At 54.9% G+C, this 13,655-nt stretch overlaps 1 protein-coding gene across 4 annotated transcripts in view; it reads left to right on the forward strand.

Annotated features, from left to right (window-relative positions):
• Positions 1–4,909: 4,909 nt before the first annotated feature.
• The window catches only part of DLGAP4 (DLG associated protein 4), a 199,249-nt gene continuing 190,503 nt past the window's right edge, over positions 4,910–13,655 (forward strand). For 2 of the 4 annotated variants that reach the window (XM_053573554.1, XM_053573555.1), the window contains exon 1: positions 4,913–5,067. The gene's annotated coding sequence lies outside the window, so the exon portion shown is untranslated. Of the gene's footprint in view, positions 5,068–13,655 lie in introns of all 4 variants that reach the window. The other 2 variants (XM_053573557.1, XM_053573556.1) reach the window with 2 other exon arrangements.

A 13,655-nucleotide genomic window follows, 5' to 3' on the forward strand; every position in this document is an offset into this window, starting at 1 on the left:
CGGCCTTCTGAGAACAGTGGAGAACATGCCTGGAGGCCAGCAACTCCTATCCACTGTGGATTGAAGAGTCTCTCAGGGTATTACTGCCCTGCATTTCCAAGCTGTCGTGTGCTTCAGGTGGGCAAGCTCTGGCAACTTCTGGAGACACTGTTAGACAGAAAAGTGGAGAGACCTGTTGGGTGCTTGAGGCTGCCTGGTGTTCAACAGCTGTCCGTCACAGCTGTAGCCTGAATCCAAGGTGAGCACCAACATCGTTCACTATAAAGTGTTTGGGACATGGTGTGTCTTTGTCATCGTAAGGTATTTTGGAGGTGAAAAACTGGGAATGGGGCATGGGACACAGAAGTCAGGAAAGATTTCTCCAGAGTAGGTGACATTTGAGTTGAGCTTTTAAAGGTGCGCATACAATGGCAGGGGGAACCCCAGGTAGAGGCTGGAGTGGGTCAGCTTGCTGTCTTTAAAGAAACTGCAGAGCCTGTGCCTGAGTCATGGCCTTCAACTAGAATTGAGTTAGGAGAGGGTGCAAAAGCCATATGGTGAAAGGCTTTACAGACCAGGCCAAGGAATTTAAACTGTGTCCGCAGGTGGTAGGGAGCCCATGCAGAGTCCTGAGCAGGAGAGGGACCCAGTCACATCTGTGCTAAAGAAAGATTTCTCTGGGGCTAGTGTGGAGGATAGATTGGGAAGGGGGAGCCAGGGCCCTGGAATGAGATTATTTCTTTTTCTTTTCTTCTCTTTCTTTCTTTTTTTTTTTTTGTTTTGAGATAGGGTCTCACTATGTCACCCTCAATAGAGTGCTGTAGTGTCACAGCTCACAGCAACCTCAAACTCTTGGGCTTAAGCGATTCTCTTGCCTCAGCCTCCCAAATAGCTAACCCGCCACAATGCTGGGCTATTTTTTTGTTGCAGTTGTCGTTGTTTAGCAGGCCCAGGCCAGGTTCCAACCCGCTTCAGTGTATGTGGCTGGCACTCTACTCACTGAGCTAGGGGCGCTGAGCTGAGGCTGAGTATTTCATACCATCCATTCTCTTGTTGATAGGCATTTGGAGTATTTCTAGTTTCTGACTCTATGGATAATATTGCTTGGAACTTTTTTTTTTGACAGAGTCTCACTTTGTCACCGTTGGTAGAGTGCTGTGACATCATAGCTCACAGCAACCTCAAACTCTTGGGCTCTAGCAATCCTTTTGCCTCAGTTTTTCTGTTTTTAGTAGAGGTAGGGTCTCACTCTTGCTCAGGCTGGTCTGGAACTCCTGAGCGCAAGTAATCCACCTGCTTTGGCCTCCCAGCACTTTGGGAGGCTAAGGCAGGTAGATTGCTTGAGGCCAGGAGGTCAAGACCAGCATGAACAGCATAGTGAGACCCCCATCTTTAAAAAAAAACAAAGGTACTATACTGTATATAGTCTTGTTTTCTTTTTTAACTCAATGCTATGTTGATGAGAATGTGTTTATGTTGTAATTGTGATTCATTAGTTTTGAAGGCTGTGTGTGACTGTAACACTTTTTACTTATTTATTTATTCTCTCATCAATTGATAATTGGGTTGTTTTCAGGATACTGTGGATACTCATGTGCGTGTCTCTTAACGCTCTGCAAAATGTGGTCCAGGGATCAGCAGCTTGGCATCACTTGGAAACTTGTAGAATGCAGAATCTCAGGCTGTGCCCTGGACCTCCTAAATCAGAATCTGCATTTTAACAAAACCCCTGGCACATTAAGATTGAGAAGCTCTGGCCAAGTGTACCTGTGCTTGTGTATCTCTTGGGCAAACATATCCAGGAGTGGAATTGCTGGGTCACAGTGGGGCACCTCACCTCCCAGCAGCCCCATGTTCGAGCTGCCATTGATCTAGAGCTCCACCAGCTCCTGGTACTGTCCCACTCTCTCATTTTTGCCAGTTGAATGGGTGTGTGGAGCCATCTCATCACAGTCCTGATTTACATTTCCCTGATGACTAACGAGGTCAGGCACCTCCTTGTGTGTTTATTGGCCATATGTTTCCCCTTCTGTGAAATGCCTCTTCCTGTTTTTTGCTTGTTTTTCTTTTGGGCTCACTCAACTCAACCCTGCCTTTACATATGCTGTTCTTTCAGCCAGAAACACTTCACTGCCCGCTTCACTGCCAGTTCTTCCAGGAAGCCCTCCCTGACTGCTGTCCAGGTCATGAGCCTCTTGAGACTCCTAGGCAGGAAAACTTGGTGTCACTGTCTCTTTATTCCATCCCTTGGAGCCTCTTCCTCACTGAAGAGGCTTGGTCTGTCTGTACAGAGTTAAAACTTTTTTCCCCACAATTTTCAGGAAATTTTGCATTTTCAAAAAACTTAAGCTATCAATTTCTCTTAATACCTTGAGAAGATGTGGCCTCACTGCGGCTCCTTTCCCACCTGTCAGCAATCAGCTGATCCCGAGAAGGGGCTGCACCTGCTACACCAGGCGTCACAGTCCCACCTCCAGGTTCTCATCCTGCTGACCTGACTCTCCTGGCCCTGTGGGCACTGAGATTTGTGACCCTTGCCTATGCATGCCCATTACTCATTCCCAAATCTTGCTCATCCTTCCCCTCCTTCCGCCTTACTCTCCCATCTCTCTTGGTCTCTCCATTTCCCTTTGTATCTCCGTCCCTATCCCTGTTCCCACTCAGGCCTTCACACCTCTCCCAGGAACTGTTGCACCAGCCTCCCCAACCTTCCTTTCTCTAGTCTTGCATCTTCTAGTTAGTTCACTGACCATGTCACACCCCTACTCAAGAACCAGCAATGGCTCCCCATTGCTTTCCCAGGTACCGTCTGACTTTCTGGAAGAAAACCAAAAATGTAATACAATATGAATATTTTTGTCCACAAAACAGTTTAGAGAACAGCATAACAAACATCCATGTACCCACCATCCAGCTTAAGAAATAAACTACTTTAAGTATCTTCAAAGCCCCTAGTACATTCCCTTCCCTCTCTCCCTCAGAGTCACTACTGTCCTGGATCTGTTGTTTATCACTCCCATGTGTGTTTTTATACTTGTATTATGTATGTATGCGTCCCTAAATAATATATGGTATTGTGTTGCATGTTTTCAAACTTTATATATCTGGCATCAAACTGTGTTTTCTGTCTTAAATTTGCTTTTTTCATCCAATAATATATATTTTTATTTTTAAAAACTCAATTGAAGTATAAAACTCATACAAAGAGTACATAAATCATAAGTGTACAACTCTGACTTTTTACAAACTGAAATCAACAGTGTGTTTTTGCCACTTATCCTCATGAATGTATGTGGCTTGCGTTTACCTATTTTGAGGATTGTAGACGGAAGACAGTTACCCCTTATCGGAATTCATCACTATTGATCACTATTCATCACTATTTATCCAGTCTCAGGATGATAGATATTTGGGCTGTGTCCAGCTGTTCACTATTACAAATGATGCTGCTAAGAACATCCTTGTACAAGTTCCTGGGCCCCTCTGAGAGGTGTTTTTGTGAAGACAAAGCCTGTTCATCTTCAACCTGACCACACATTTTCCAGGTCACTCTCCAGCCCCTGGCTCTTGCAAGCCCCCAGCTCAGGGATGAGGTCTTCCGGGCTCCAAGCAGCCCACTCCCCTCCCTGCCTGCCTCCTACTCTCCTTTCTCCATCCAGGCTTTGCTGAAACCCTGTCTCTTCTAGAAAGCTCTCTGGGACCTCATGATGTCTTCTCCTCTGAGTGACATCCTCTCACCAGTTACCAGAGCCCATGAAGACACCGGACAAACCTAGACCAGCCAATGGGGAGAGGGGTATATGTTCCGGAGAAGGGGCCACGGTTGGACTAGTAGGGAGTGTGAGAAGGTGGGGGGTAGGAAACTGACTGCTCTGGGCCTTGATGGGTGAGTAGGAGTTTGTCAGGTACAGACTGTGGGAGGGCGTGACGGGCTGGGGGGGAAAGCAGAGGCTAAGCACTGGAACATTCCTTTCTGGGATGGGGATGTGAGCAAGGTGGATGGGTGGTAGATGAGACTGAAGAGGGGCTGTAAGGAGCCCCTTGAACACTGTTCTGACTCTGCATTCACCTGGCATTCTCCAGAGATGGCTGTGTGTGGGAGCCAGGGAAGGTAGGCACATCCATTTGACACCTGCTGAATGCCAGGCACTAGCAAAGAGCTTACATCTATTATCTCTTTGGTTTCTTACCTGATGTGAAGGTAGACATTCATGGGGCCCCCATTTTACATGTGGAGAAGCTGGGGCCCAGAGAGAGGCAGTCTTGTTACTGTAATCACAGAGCCCCAGGAAAGGCAGGACCGACTCCTGCTCAGTCCAAGTCCTTTGTACTCCAGAGTCTGTTTATAACCCCATTCTCACAGAGTCGAGAAGACACTGGGGAGAGGGTTATGCAGGAAACAGGTCACCAGGAGGGGGCACTTATTCCCCAGAGGCAGGAGCCCCACCTTCGAATGGGAGGGATGGTTCCTGATTCGCTTGGTGTGACTCGGGCCAGTCTTCGTCCTCTCTGAGCCTCAGTTTCCCTCCTCCACCCGGCGGTGTTAGTCAATACAGGTTCCTGCTGGCCCACTCCATAGTCTGGGGTTCCAGGTTCCTGCGCCCCCGCGGCCCGCGCTGTGTGACCTTGTTCCAGTAGCCTGCCCTCTCTGGACCGCCGGCCGCGGATTTCCAAGCGCTCTTCCGGCTCGCAAGCGAGCGTCGCGGGCTGCGGAGACCCTCCCCCTCCCCCTGTTTGCGGGGGCGTGGTGGAGGTGGGGCGCAGGAACCGCGCGGCCCCCCACTCCTCCCACAGCCCGGGGCCGGATCCGCGCCTGGTTTTGGGCTCAGCCGTGCGCCCCCCTCCCCCGCGCGCATTTCCCCGCCCCCCGCCCCCTCCCCGCTGCTCTCGGGGAGCCGGGGCCGCGCGGCTCCTCCTCCCGCAGCCGCATCTGGGGCGCCGCGCCGGCCGGAGGACAGGCATGGAGTGCCCGCGGGCTGGGGCCGGAGCCGGGGCCTAGGCGGACGGACCTGCGATCGGACCCGAGCGGCGGCGGCGGCGCAGCACAGCGGCCAAGCGGGCCAGAGACAGCCGAGGCTCCCGGCGCAGGTGAGGCGCGGGGGTGGCGCGCGGTGGCCCCTACCCTCTTTGTGGAGCCCGCGCGCGGGGTCCCTCGGCAAGACCCCCCAGTCCGGGTCTCCTGCCCGACAGACCTCCCTAAACCAGGGGCGCGGCGCTGGCGCAGAAAAGCCCCCTCCCCCTGCGGGTTGTCTTCCGAGCCCCGGGTCCGAGGGGGCGGCTGTGGAGCTGGGAAGCCCCCTTCTCTGGGCGAGATCGCCCATCCAGGTCTCCATGGACCCTCGAACCTGGAGGGCTCCGGCGCCAGGGCCCGGAACCCCTGTCCAAGGCGGGACCCCCATTCCGGCTCCTTCCCGCTGACTCCCTCGTGTCAAGGGGCTGCCAAAGCTGGGAAGCCCCCTCTTCAGGCCCGCCCGCCAATCTACAGGGCGGCCTGGGGGTCAGGCAGACCTCTCCCCTGCCCGGCCAGCCTTGGAGCTTGGGATGGACGGTGAGGTCTCTGCCAGAGCAGGGGCATCCCTCCTTTCAACCGGGCTGCCTCTGATCCTGCCTCGGTAGCCCGGGGAGCCAGCCAGCTCCCCCTTCCTGAGCTCTTTCCCCGGACATAGCATCTGGGGAGGAGGCGGGGGGCAGTACCTCCCCCCGCCCGCGCTGCATAGCGCCCCCCTCCCTGTTTGCGTGCCCAGGAGGGGCCGGGCTGACCCAGGCACCTGGGCTGGGGGGGCGCTCACATGGCTACGGGAGGCCCCCACGTGCGGCGCTCCGCGCTGGGCAGTGAAAGGGGTTCGCGTTCAGAGCGGGTATGCGATGGACCAGGTGGCCGCGGAGACCAGCTGGGTGCAGATGTGCTGGGCCTGCTGGGAGGGGACATGTGCTACATGGACGTGTGATGGCCCCTAGCCTCTTTTGGCCAAACCTGCGGCTTCCTATCCCTCTCCATCGCTCCATCCCTCTATAGCTCCATCCTTCCAACCTCTTCCTTTCCCCCTTCTTCCTCTTCGCTGCCAGTTTGCAGAGAGGGGCTGTAAGAAACTGTTGATGTTTTGGAAAAAATGAAATGGGGGGAGGGGTTGTGGTTGGCAAAGGCCGATTGTGGGGGAGTAGAGGGGCTGGGGGCAGGTGGAGAGGAGGTGACCTGAAGATGGGAAGCCCCATGCTCAGAGGACAACCACGATGGGCAGAGGGTTCCCAGCACCCCCACCTGCCTGGAAGTGGAAATGACAGGAGGAGGGGGTGGTAGTCCCCAGCCCCAAGGGAGACTGGGCTGCCCTGCCTCTACCTCCACTGCACCTCCTCTCCCAGCTCAAGCCCCTGGGGTGGGGGGGAGTCCTGGTTCCTCCTGCCTCTGAGCCCTCACTTGTGGGAGGGGGCTGTCTTCTGTCAGGAGATGGCAGAAGGAGGTTGTATAGGACCATCTTAGAGAATGCCTGTTGAAGGATCCCTCTTTCTGTCCCTCCTCTGGTGGCCAGCTCTCCCTTCCCTTCTCTGCCAGAGGGAACTGTATACTGCCTAGTCCCAGGGTGGCCTGAGGGGCCTGAACTCGACTCCTGTGGGCAGCAGGACTGGGTGGGGCTGCACAGCTGGTGCTCTGGCCCACTGGCAGGCCCTGGAGCCGGCTATTAGGGCCAGTCAGCAGCAGACTTCAAGTGTGTTCTCAGCAGCTCCAGAGAAGCTGGCTGTGCACATGGAGCAACCAAGACTGTGTGTGCCCTTGCTGTGGCAGGGGTGGGCCAGGGCACTTGGGTCCTCTGGGAGCCCAGAAACAGCAGCTCAACTTCTGCGAGTGTGCCTGTGCATGGTGCCCTTGTTTGCCTGTCAGAGGCCGGGTGATGCTTGTGCTGGGGTATATGGTGACCTGGCTGGGCAGTGGGGACAGTGAGTAGCAGCCACACTGGAGAGAATGTGTGAGGTAGACCAGGCCTGACGGCTGCATGACATGGACCCAAGGGAAGCATCTGGATGGTGCCAGCCTTGAGCTGGAGCCGCAGGTCTGAGGGCCGTGCCCCCGGGCATGAGGCTGTCTGGCAGCTGAGTTGGTATTTTGGAAGGCAGCTTTGCGGTACCTGGGAACAGAGGATGGAATATGTACTTTGGAGCTTCCAGGAGACTCAGTGACGTGTTGAATGTATCAGAGCACCCACTGGCATCTTGTTAGGTTCTTGTGTGGTTTATGAGCCACTGGCTTCATAAATGCCAGCATTTTTACATGGTGAGGCTCTGAGGAATGGTGTCCTGGACACTCTATGTGACAGAGTAGGTGGTGGTCTGTACCCTCCCATATTTCTGTGATTAATAGAGTCATTAGAAAATAGCCTTCTGTGGCCCCAGCGCATTTAAATACTTCCACTTAAACATTCTGAAATGTGAATTTATAAAATCTTGAATGCAGATTTTTAAAAAAGAAAGCACATAGTAGGTGCTCAGTAAATGCTGCAGTTCCTGGGCTGAAGCCTGGCCCCTCCTCCAACTCGCTACTCTCTAGCTGAGTCTTGCTCCCCACCCCCCACTTTGGCTCCGGTCCCCCTGGCCTGCTTTCAGTTCCTGGAACCGGCCACATTCCCTCCAGCTTCAGGGTCTTCCAACATGCTGGTTCCTCTGCCTGAACATCTCAAGCACCCCTCCTCCCCATTGGCCTGCATAACCACTACTCATGGGCCAGGCTGAGGCATCACCTCCAGAAGAAAGCCTTCCCTAACACCCAGGCCAGGCTGTGGTCCCTGACATCACCCTCACAGCCCCCCTGGGCCTCTGTCTTCACCACCCCAGTCCCCATTCCTTACTTTTGATGTGGTTGGTGTGAGGAAGGCACGGCCACGCCACTTCTTCATGCTGTGCCCCTGGTGCTGAGAGCAGGCTCGGCTCATTTCTGGGCACTCAGTTCATTTCTCCTGACTGGTGGGTTGTTCTGAGTCGGGGGCTGGGTGGTGGGGCATGGTGGGAGACTTAGCTAGTCCAGTGGCCCACAGGACTGTCCCTGTGCAGGTTCCTGGCCTCCAGCTGGGCCTGCAAACCCAGAGGCATTTGGCCAGGATCTGTGGGAGTTACAGGCCTGTGGCTTCTAAAATCCCAGTCTGTGGGACCCCAGAGGCTCTACAAGAGGGTGAGGGGGTTGTGCTTGGGCAGCCCCCGTGGCTTCAAGGGAGTTTCTGTGCCCTTCTATTTTAGCAGTAACTCCTGCATCAGTTCATTTGCTTGCCCTGTCTCCTGTTTACCAGGTTATCCCTTCTTCCACTCACTAGGTCACTGGCTTGCTCACCCCTCCATTTCCTAATCCTTCATTCCTTCCTTGAACTACTGTCTCAGTGCCCAGGCTGTGCAGAGCCTGGGACAGAGTGAAATCCACAGAGGCCCTGCTGTGTGAACTGTATGGCCTTCCCGCCAGGCTTCGTAGGGATGGAGACTGGTGCTGTCCAAATGCTGGAAGTGCTCCTGGAGGCCATGCACTGGATCTGGTTTTGAAGAATAGAGGAGAGCTGCTGCCTGGCTGAGAGAACTGCCTGGATAAGCGCAAGTGTTAGGTGGGCTTGGGGATGGTGAGAGCTACTTGTCCTTATAAGAGGAGGTGGTCCTCCTGAGGGGGCCACAGGGAGATGCTCAGAGAGGTGGCCAGTGTGCAGTCATGGGGAGTGTCATGTACGGGAAGCCCTGTTGCTGACTTCCTGTGTGTCCCTGGGTGAGGCTTTTCCCCTCTCTGAGCTCCCTTGATAAAGTGCAGACTTGGACGTGATCTCAGAGGGACCCTCTGCCTTCCATTGCCTTGAGTCTGTGACCTGACAGACCAGGAAGGGAGGCCTCAAAGCCCCTGCTTCTTTAGGTATCTGGGGACTGTCACAGGATGGGCATGGTCTGCTCTAGTGGCCTTGGAGGGCAGCGTGTGTCAGTGGCTAGTGAGGCTTGGCCATCTGGTCTGACAGAGGATCCTGTTGCCTAAGGGAGTGAAGGGGCTGGCTCTGTCCGTGGGGAGTATCCATTATGCAAATAGTCACTGGGAGGCTTTTTAAGAAAGGCAGGAGGGGGGCGGCGCCTGTGGCTCAGTCGGTAAGGCGTGGGCCCCATATACCGAGGGTGGCGGGTTCAAACCCGGCCCCGACCAAACTGCAACCAAAAAATAGCCAGCGTTGTGGCGGGCGCCTGTAGTCCCAGCTACTCGGGAGGCTGAGGCAAGAGAATCGCTTAAGCCCAGGAGTTGGAGGTTGCTGTGAGCTGTGTGAGGCCACAGCACTCTACCGAGGGCCATAAAGTGAGACTCTGTCTCTACAAAAAAAAAAAAAAAGAAAGGCAGGAGGGAGACAAGCCCACTTCCCACTTCATCAGATTATTAGGGGGGGCTTTGAGTCTCATTGGGGGAGAATTGCCTGTTCTGTTCCGACAGTCCCCAGTGTCTCTAGGTGACTGCCTCAGGTCAAGACAGAAGCCTGTAAGGTGTGTGAATCACTCTAATCCTCCCATCTTGTAGCCACCCCCGCCAGGGGTAGGAATGGAAAAGGATATTGTCTCCATTTGACAGATGAGGAAACTGAGGCTCAGAGAGGTTAGTGGCTCCCCAAGGTCACTCAGAGGGTGGGAGGTGGACTCACAGCCCAGGAGCCCCTATTGCTGGGTCCTTGGGGGGCCAGCATGTAGGGACCTCTTGCTTGCTTGTCACACATCACTTCCTAAGCCAAGGAGTGGGGCCCCAGATCCTTCTGTGCTGGGTTTTGCAATGCCGCCTCCTCCCCGCCGAGCTGTCTGACGTGGCCTTTTCAAAGCCCAAAATGAATGGAAGCACATTTTGTTTGGAGAATTTTGCTACACCCCTCACCAGGGCTGGTTGCAAAACCAGGCTTGGGGATCCCTGCTGATGTTGATGATGATGATAATAATAACCATATCATTGGTTATCATTTCTTTTCATTCATTCATTCCACAAAGCATTATAGACCATCTCCCAGGCCAAGCACAGTGCTCACCAAGCACTTTATGTCCTGACTCTCATTCCGTCCCCCTCATTCCCTATTATTATCATTACCTCCATTTTACAGACTGAGGAAACTGGGGCACAGAGAGCTTTAGTAAGGTGTTCAAAGCCACACAGCAGGTGAAGTGGAAGTGCTGGGATTTAGAGCCAAGTTGGTTCCATATTCTGGGGATTCTGAAGTTCCCGTTTGTTCTATAGCAAGTGCTAGGTGGGGAGGGAGGGTGGGCATCAAGCCTGGAGGATTGAATACAGCAGACCCAGCTCCTGGCTTTGTGGGACCTGGACATACCTGCTGGAAATGGAGCTGGGCCTAGCCTGGAGAGCAGCCTCAGGAGCCGTTTCAGTGGCCATGCCTCTTAGTAGCCACATCTCTTGGCCCTGCCCAAGACCCCATCTGTACTACTGGGTTCATGGGCCCTGGGACATGGGCATCAGAGGAGGACTATGGCTCTCCCCCAGTCCTCCACCCTTCACCAGTACACAATTCTGGTAAGTCAGCCTGTCCCCAGGCTCCACAGGGGGACAAGGAGGTAACATGGATGGTGAGAAGTGGCCACCACTAGCAGCCCATTTGGTGAGGAAGAACAGGATGTCTGGTTCCTGGGACCACTTAGTGAAGGGGCAGAGCCCCCCTCTCCAGTGTAGCAGGCCCCCTGGCCCAGTCACAGTGTGGAGGCCCCAAGGAAAGCGGCTAAGGACACATCACATGTGTATTCCTCTCTCAGGTGAGCAGAGGCTGTGCAGGTCACCCATCTCAGGGAGTTTGTGTTGAAATGGTTAAAGGGCCATTTAGGTGCATGAGGGGGGTCCTCCTAGACAGCACACATGTGGGCAGGTTTTGTCTTTGATGATGCAGAAATGGGGCAGGCATCCTGGGGTTTAAGTGGAGCACAAGACTTATGGAGGCACTTATGGAGCACCTGCTGTGTACCTAGCACTGCCAGGCCTCGTGACAGGGGCTCAGAACCATGCCCTGAAGAGGTGCATGTGATTGTGGGGTGGGGGGACTCTGGACACCAGCTGCTGGGGGTGAGCACTTGGCCTCTGGGTTCAGGAATTTCTCTTTCTGCAGTAACAGGCGGAGGTGGGTCCAGGAGGCTTTTTCTTTGCAGCTGTCAGGAGATGGATGCTAGGTATTTGGGTGTTATAGTAAGAGTAGTGAGCAGGTTTGCTGCTGTGCGTCCCTGACTGAGTGCCTGTGCCTTTCTGGGCCTCCATCTATTCAGTGGGGATGAGGGTGGGAGTTTGGTCCTCAAGGGTCTTCGAGCTCAGTGCTCTGGGACTCTAGGGTGAAGTGTGCTGGGCTTCCCTGTGAGGGGTATCAGGGGCCCTCACTGTCCTCACCCTGACCTGCCACCTGCTGCCTGGCTTCTGAATGCCCCTCTACCTCCAGCCCCTGCCAGAGGGAGGGAGCCTTCCCTTCCGCCCACTGTGGGCTGACTGAGTGCCGTGATGGTGACGCAGCAACCAAGGACTCTGGAGTGCAGCTTGAAACAGGATCTGGGTTTTCTAAAGACAGGGGGGAAAGGTTCTTCCCACAACCCCCAGATGCCTGCCTCCCTCCGCTGCCTGCCACCAAGCCCTGGTGCCTCCTCGGCTCTGCCAGATCCCCTTGCCAGGTGGGAGGCCTGGGACTGGAGCCTCAGCTGAACAGGGCCCAAGTTTGCATCTCAGCCTGCCAGGGCCCAAATGGTGTGTACTGTGAGGGGCTGCACTTCGGGATTCTGTGGCTGACCAAGCAGCTTTGCAGCGACAGCTCTGCAGGCTCACCTGGGACTGGCCAGAAGCTCCTGCCTGGACTCAGCCTGCTGCTGGGGGATGGGGCTATTGTCCAAAGACTTGGGGTTGGAGACAGCTGCGGGGCCTTCTGCCACCTGTGTCTTCCATGTGTGCATCCACAGTTGAGGGGGCAAGGTGCTGCCATCATCCCTGTTTTACATCTGAGGAAACTGAGGCTGCACAGCTGGTGGGTGGTAGAGCTAGGATTTGAACCCAGGAGTGTGTGACTCAGGCTTCCAGGTGAGAAGGTGAGCCCCAGGCAGAGGCCAGCTGGGTAACTGCACTTCACTGTGCCCTCCCTGGGCCTGAGTTTCCCCATTTGTACAGCAGGAGTCAGGGGGCAGTGTTGGAGCTGCCCATCTCATCCCTGGGCCAACCTGGCACTGCAGGGAACTTTCTGGGTCTCTTCACCCCATCCCTGGCTTCCATGCTCGAAGTCGAGCTATGGCAACAGGCAAGGAAGTGTCAGCATCTCAAGCTTCCTCAGGGACCTGCCACCTCCGGGGTGTGAGAGATTCCTGGAGGACTAGGAAGTGTGAGGCCATCCAGGGTCAGCGTGGGTGAGGACAGAGCCAAGTTGGTTCCAGACAGGCTGGGGGTCTTGGCTAGCCGTGGGGCCTGGCCCACCTCTGCCTGTCTGTGTGTCTGACCCTCCTGTATCTGGTTCACTGGGGACGCTGATTGCAGCCTTGGACAGGGAGAGGGGCTACCCTCTAGCTCCTTCCCACCCCCACTGCGAATGTGCCTGTGTGTGGGGAATAGTATAGTGTGTGTGCAAGATTGTGTGTGGTGTGTGTGGGGGGTGTGGTATGAGGGGATGGGGTATGTGTGTGTTCATGTGTGTGGTAAATGTATGTGTGTGCTGTCTGTGAGATGTGTGTGGTGTGTGTATGTCTGCGCTGTGTGTGGGAGGGGTATCTGGGGAGTATGTGCACAGTGCGTGCATACTGTGTGTGATAAATGTGTGCTCAGTGTGTGTGTATCTATGGTGTGTGGGGGTGTGTGCAAGTGTGAGGGATGTGCTTACGTAGTGTGTGTTTGTATGGGGTTAATGGGGGGTGTGAGTGGGGGATATACGTACATGGGGGTGTACGTGATATGTATCTGTACCTCACAGTGTGGGGCAGGTGTTTACATACATGGGGGCGTGGGTGACATTGCCCCATTCAGGCCAGGCTTTTGGATATTCTTGGATCCTCTCAGCACCGGGACCTGGATAATGTAGACATTACTGCCCTCTGGACTTACTTCCCTGCCTCCCTTTCTTCTCCCAAGCAGTCATTCGACAAACACACCTGCAGTGTGTGCTCTGTGCCATGGTGAGTGAGCTGAGTGAGTGAGTGTGAGTGAGCTCTCCGGCCCCTGCCCTGTGGGGCCCAGGATCCTCAGGGAGGCCTGCGGTCCTTATGTAACCTCCCAGGTGAACGTCAACTCATGTCAGTGGCAGGCGCCGCTGCCACTGGCTCAGGGAGGGCTGCCCCACAGAGGTGCCACTGCAGCTGAGGCCTGAGGGTGAGAAGGGGGTGTGGAGAGAGCAGCAAAGAGCCGAGTGTGGGGAGGAATCAGGGCCAGGCTCTATGGGCTGGTAGGCCACAGGTGGAGTGCTGACATGTGAGGAAACTGAGGCTAAGAGTGGCAGTGGCCTGCCCAGCCAGAAACTTGGCCAGATTTGGATTGGACCCCTGGGGTCTCCCGGATGGCTTTCCCTGGCCATAGCTAGCAGAGCCCTTGGTCATCACCGAGTCCAACTTAGGACACTTGAGCAACTTTCCTGAGGTCCTGCAGCAAATTAGAGTGGAAGAGGGACCCTGTTTCCACCTGCTCATCCTCCCCCTGCTTGGGTGTTTCTCACTGAAAGCAACTAGGGAGCTACAGAAGGTTC

Source organism: Nycticebus coucang, chromosome 21, assembly GCF_027406575.1.
Source record: "Nycticebus coucang isolate mNycCou1 chromosome 21, mNycCou1.pri, whole genome shotgun sequence".
NCBI lineage: Eukaryota > Metazoa > Chordata > Mammalia > Primates > Lorisidae > Nycticebus > Nycticebus coucang.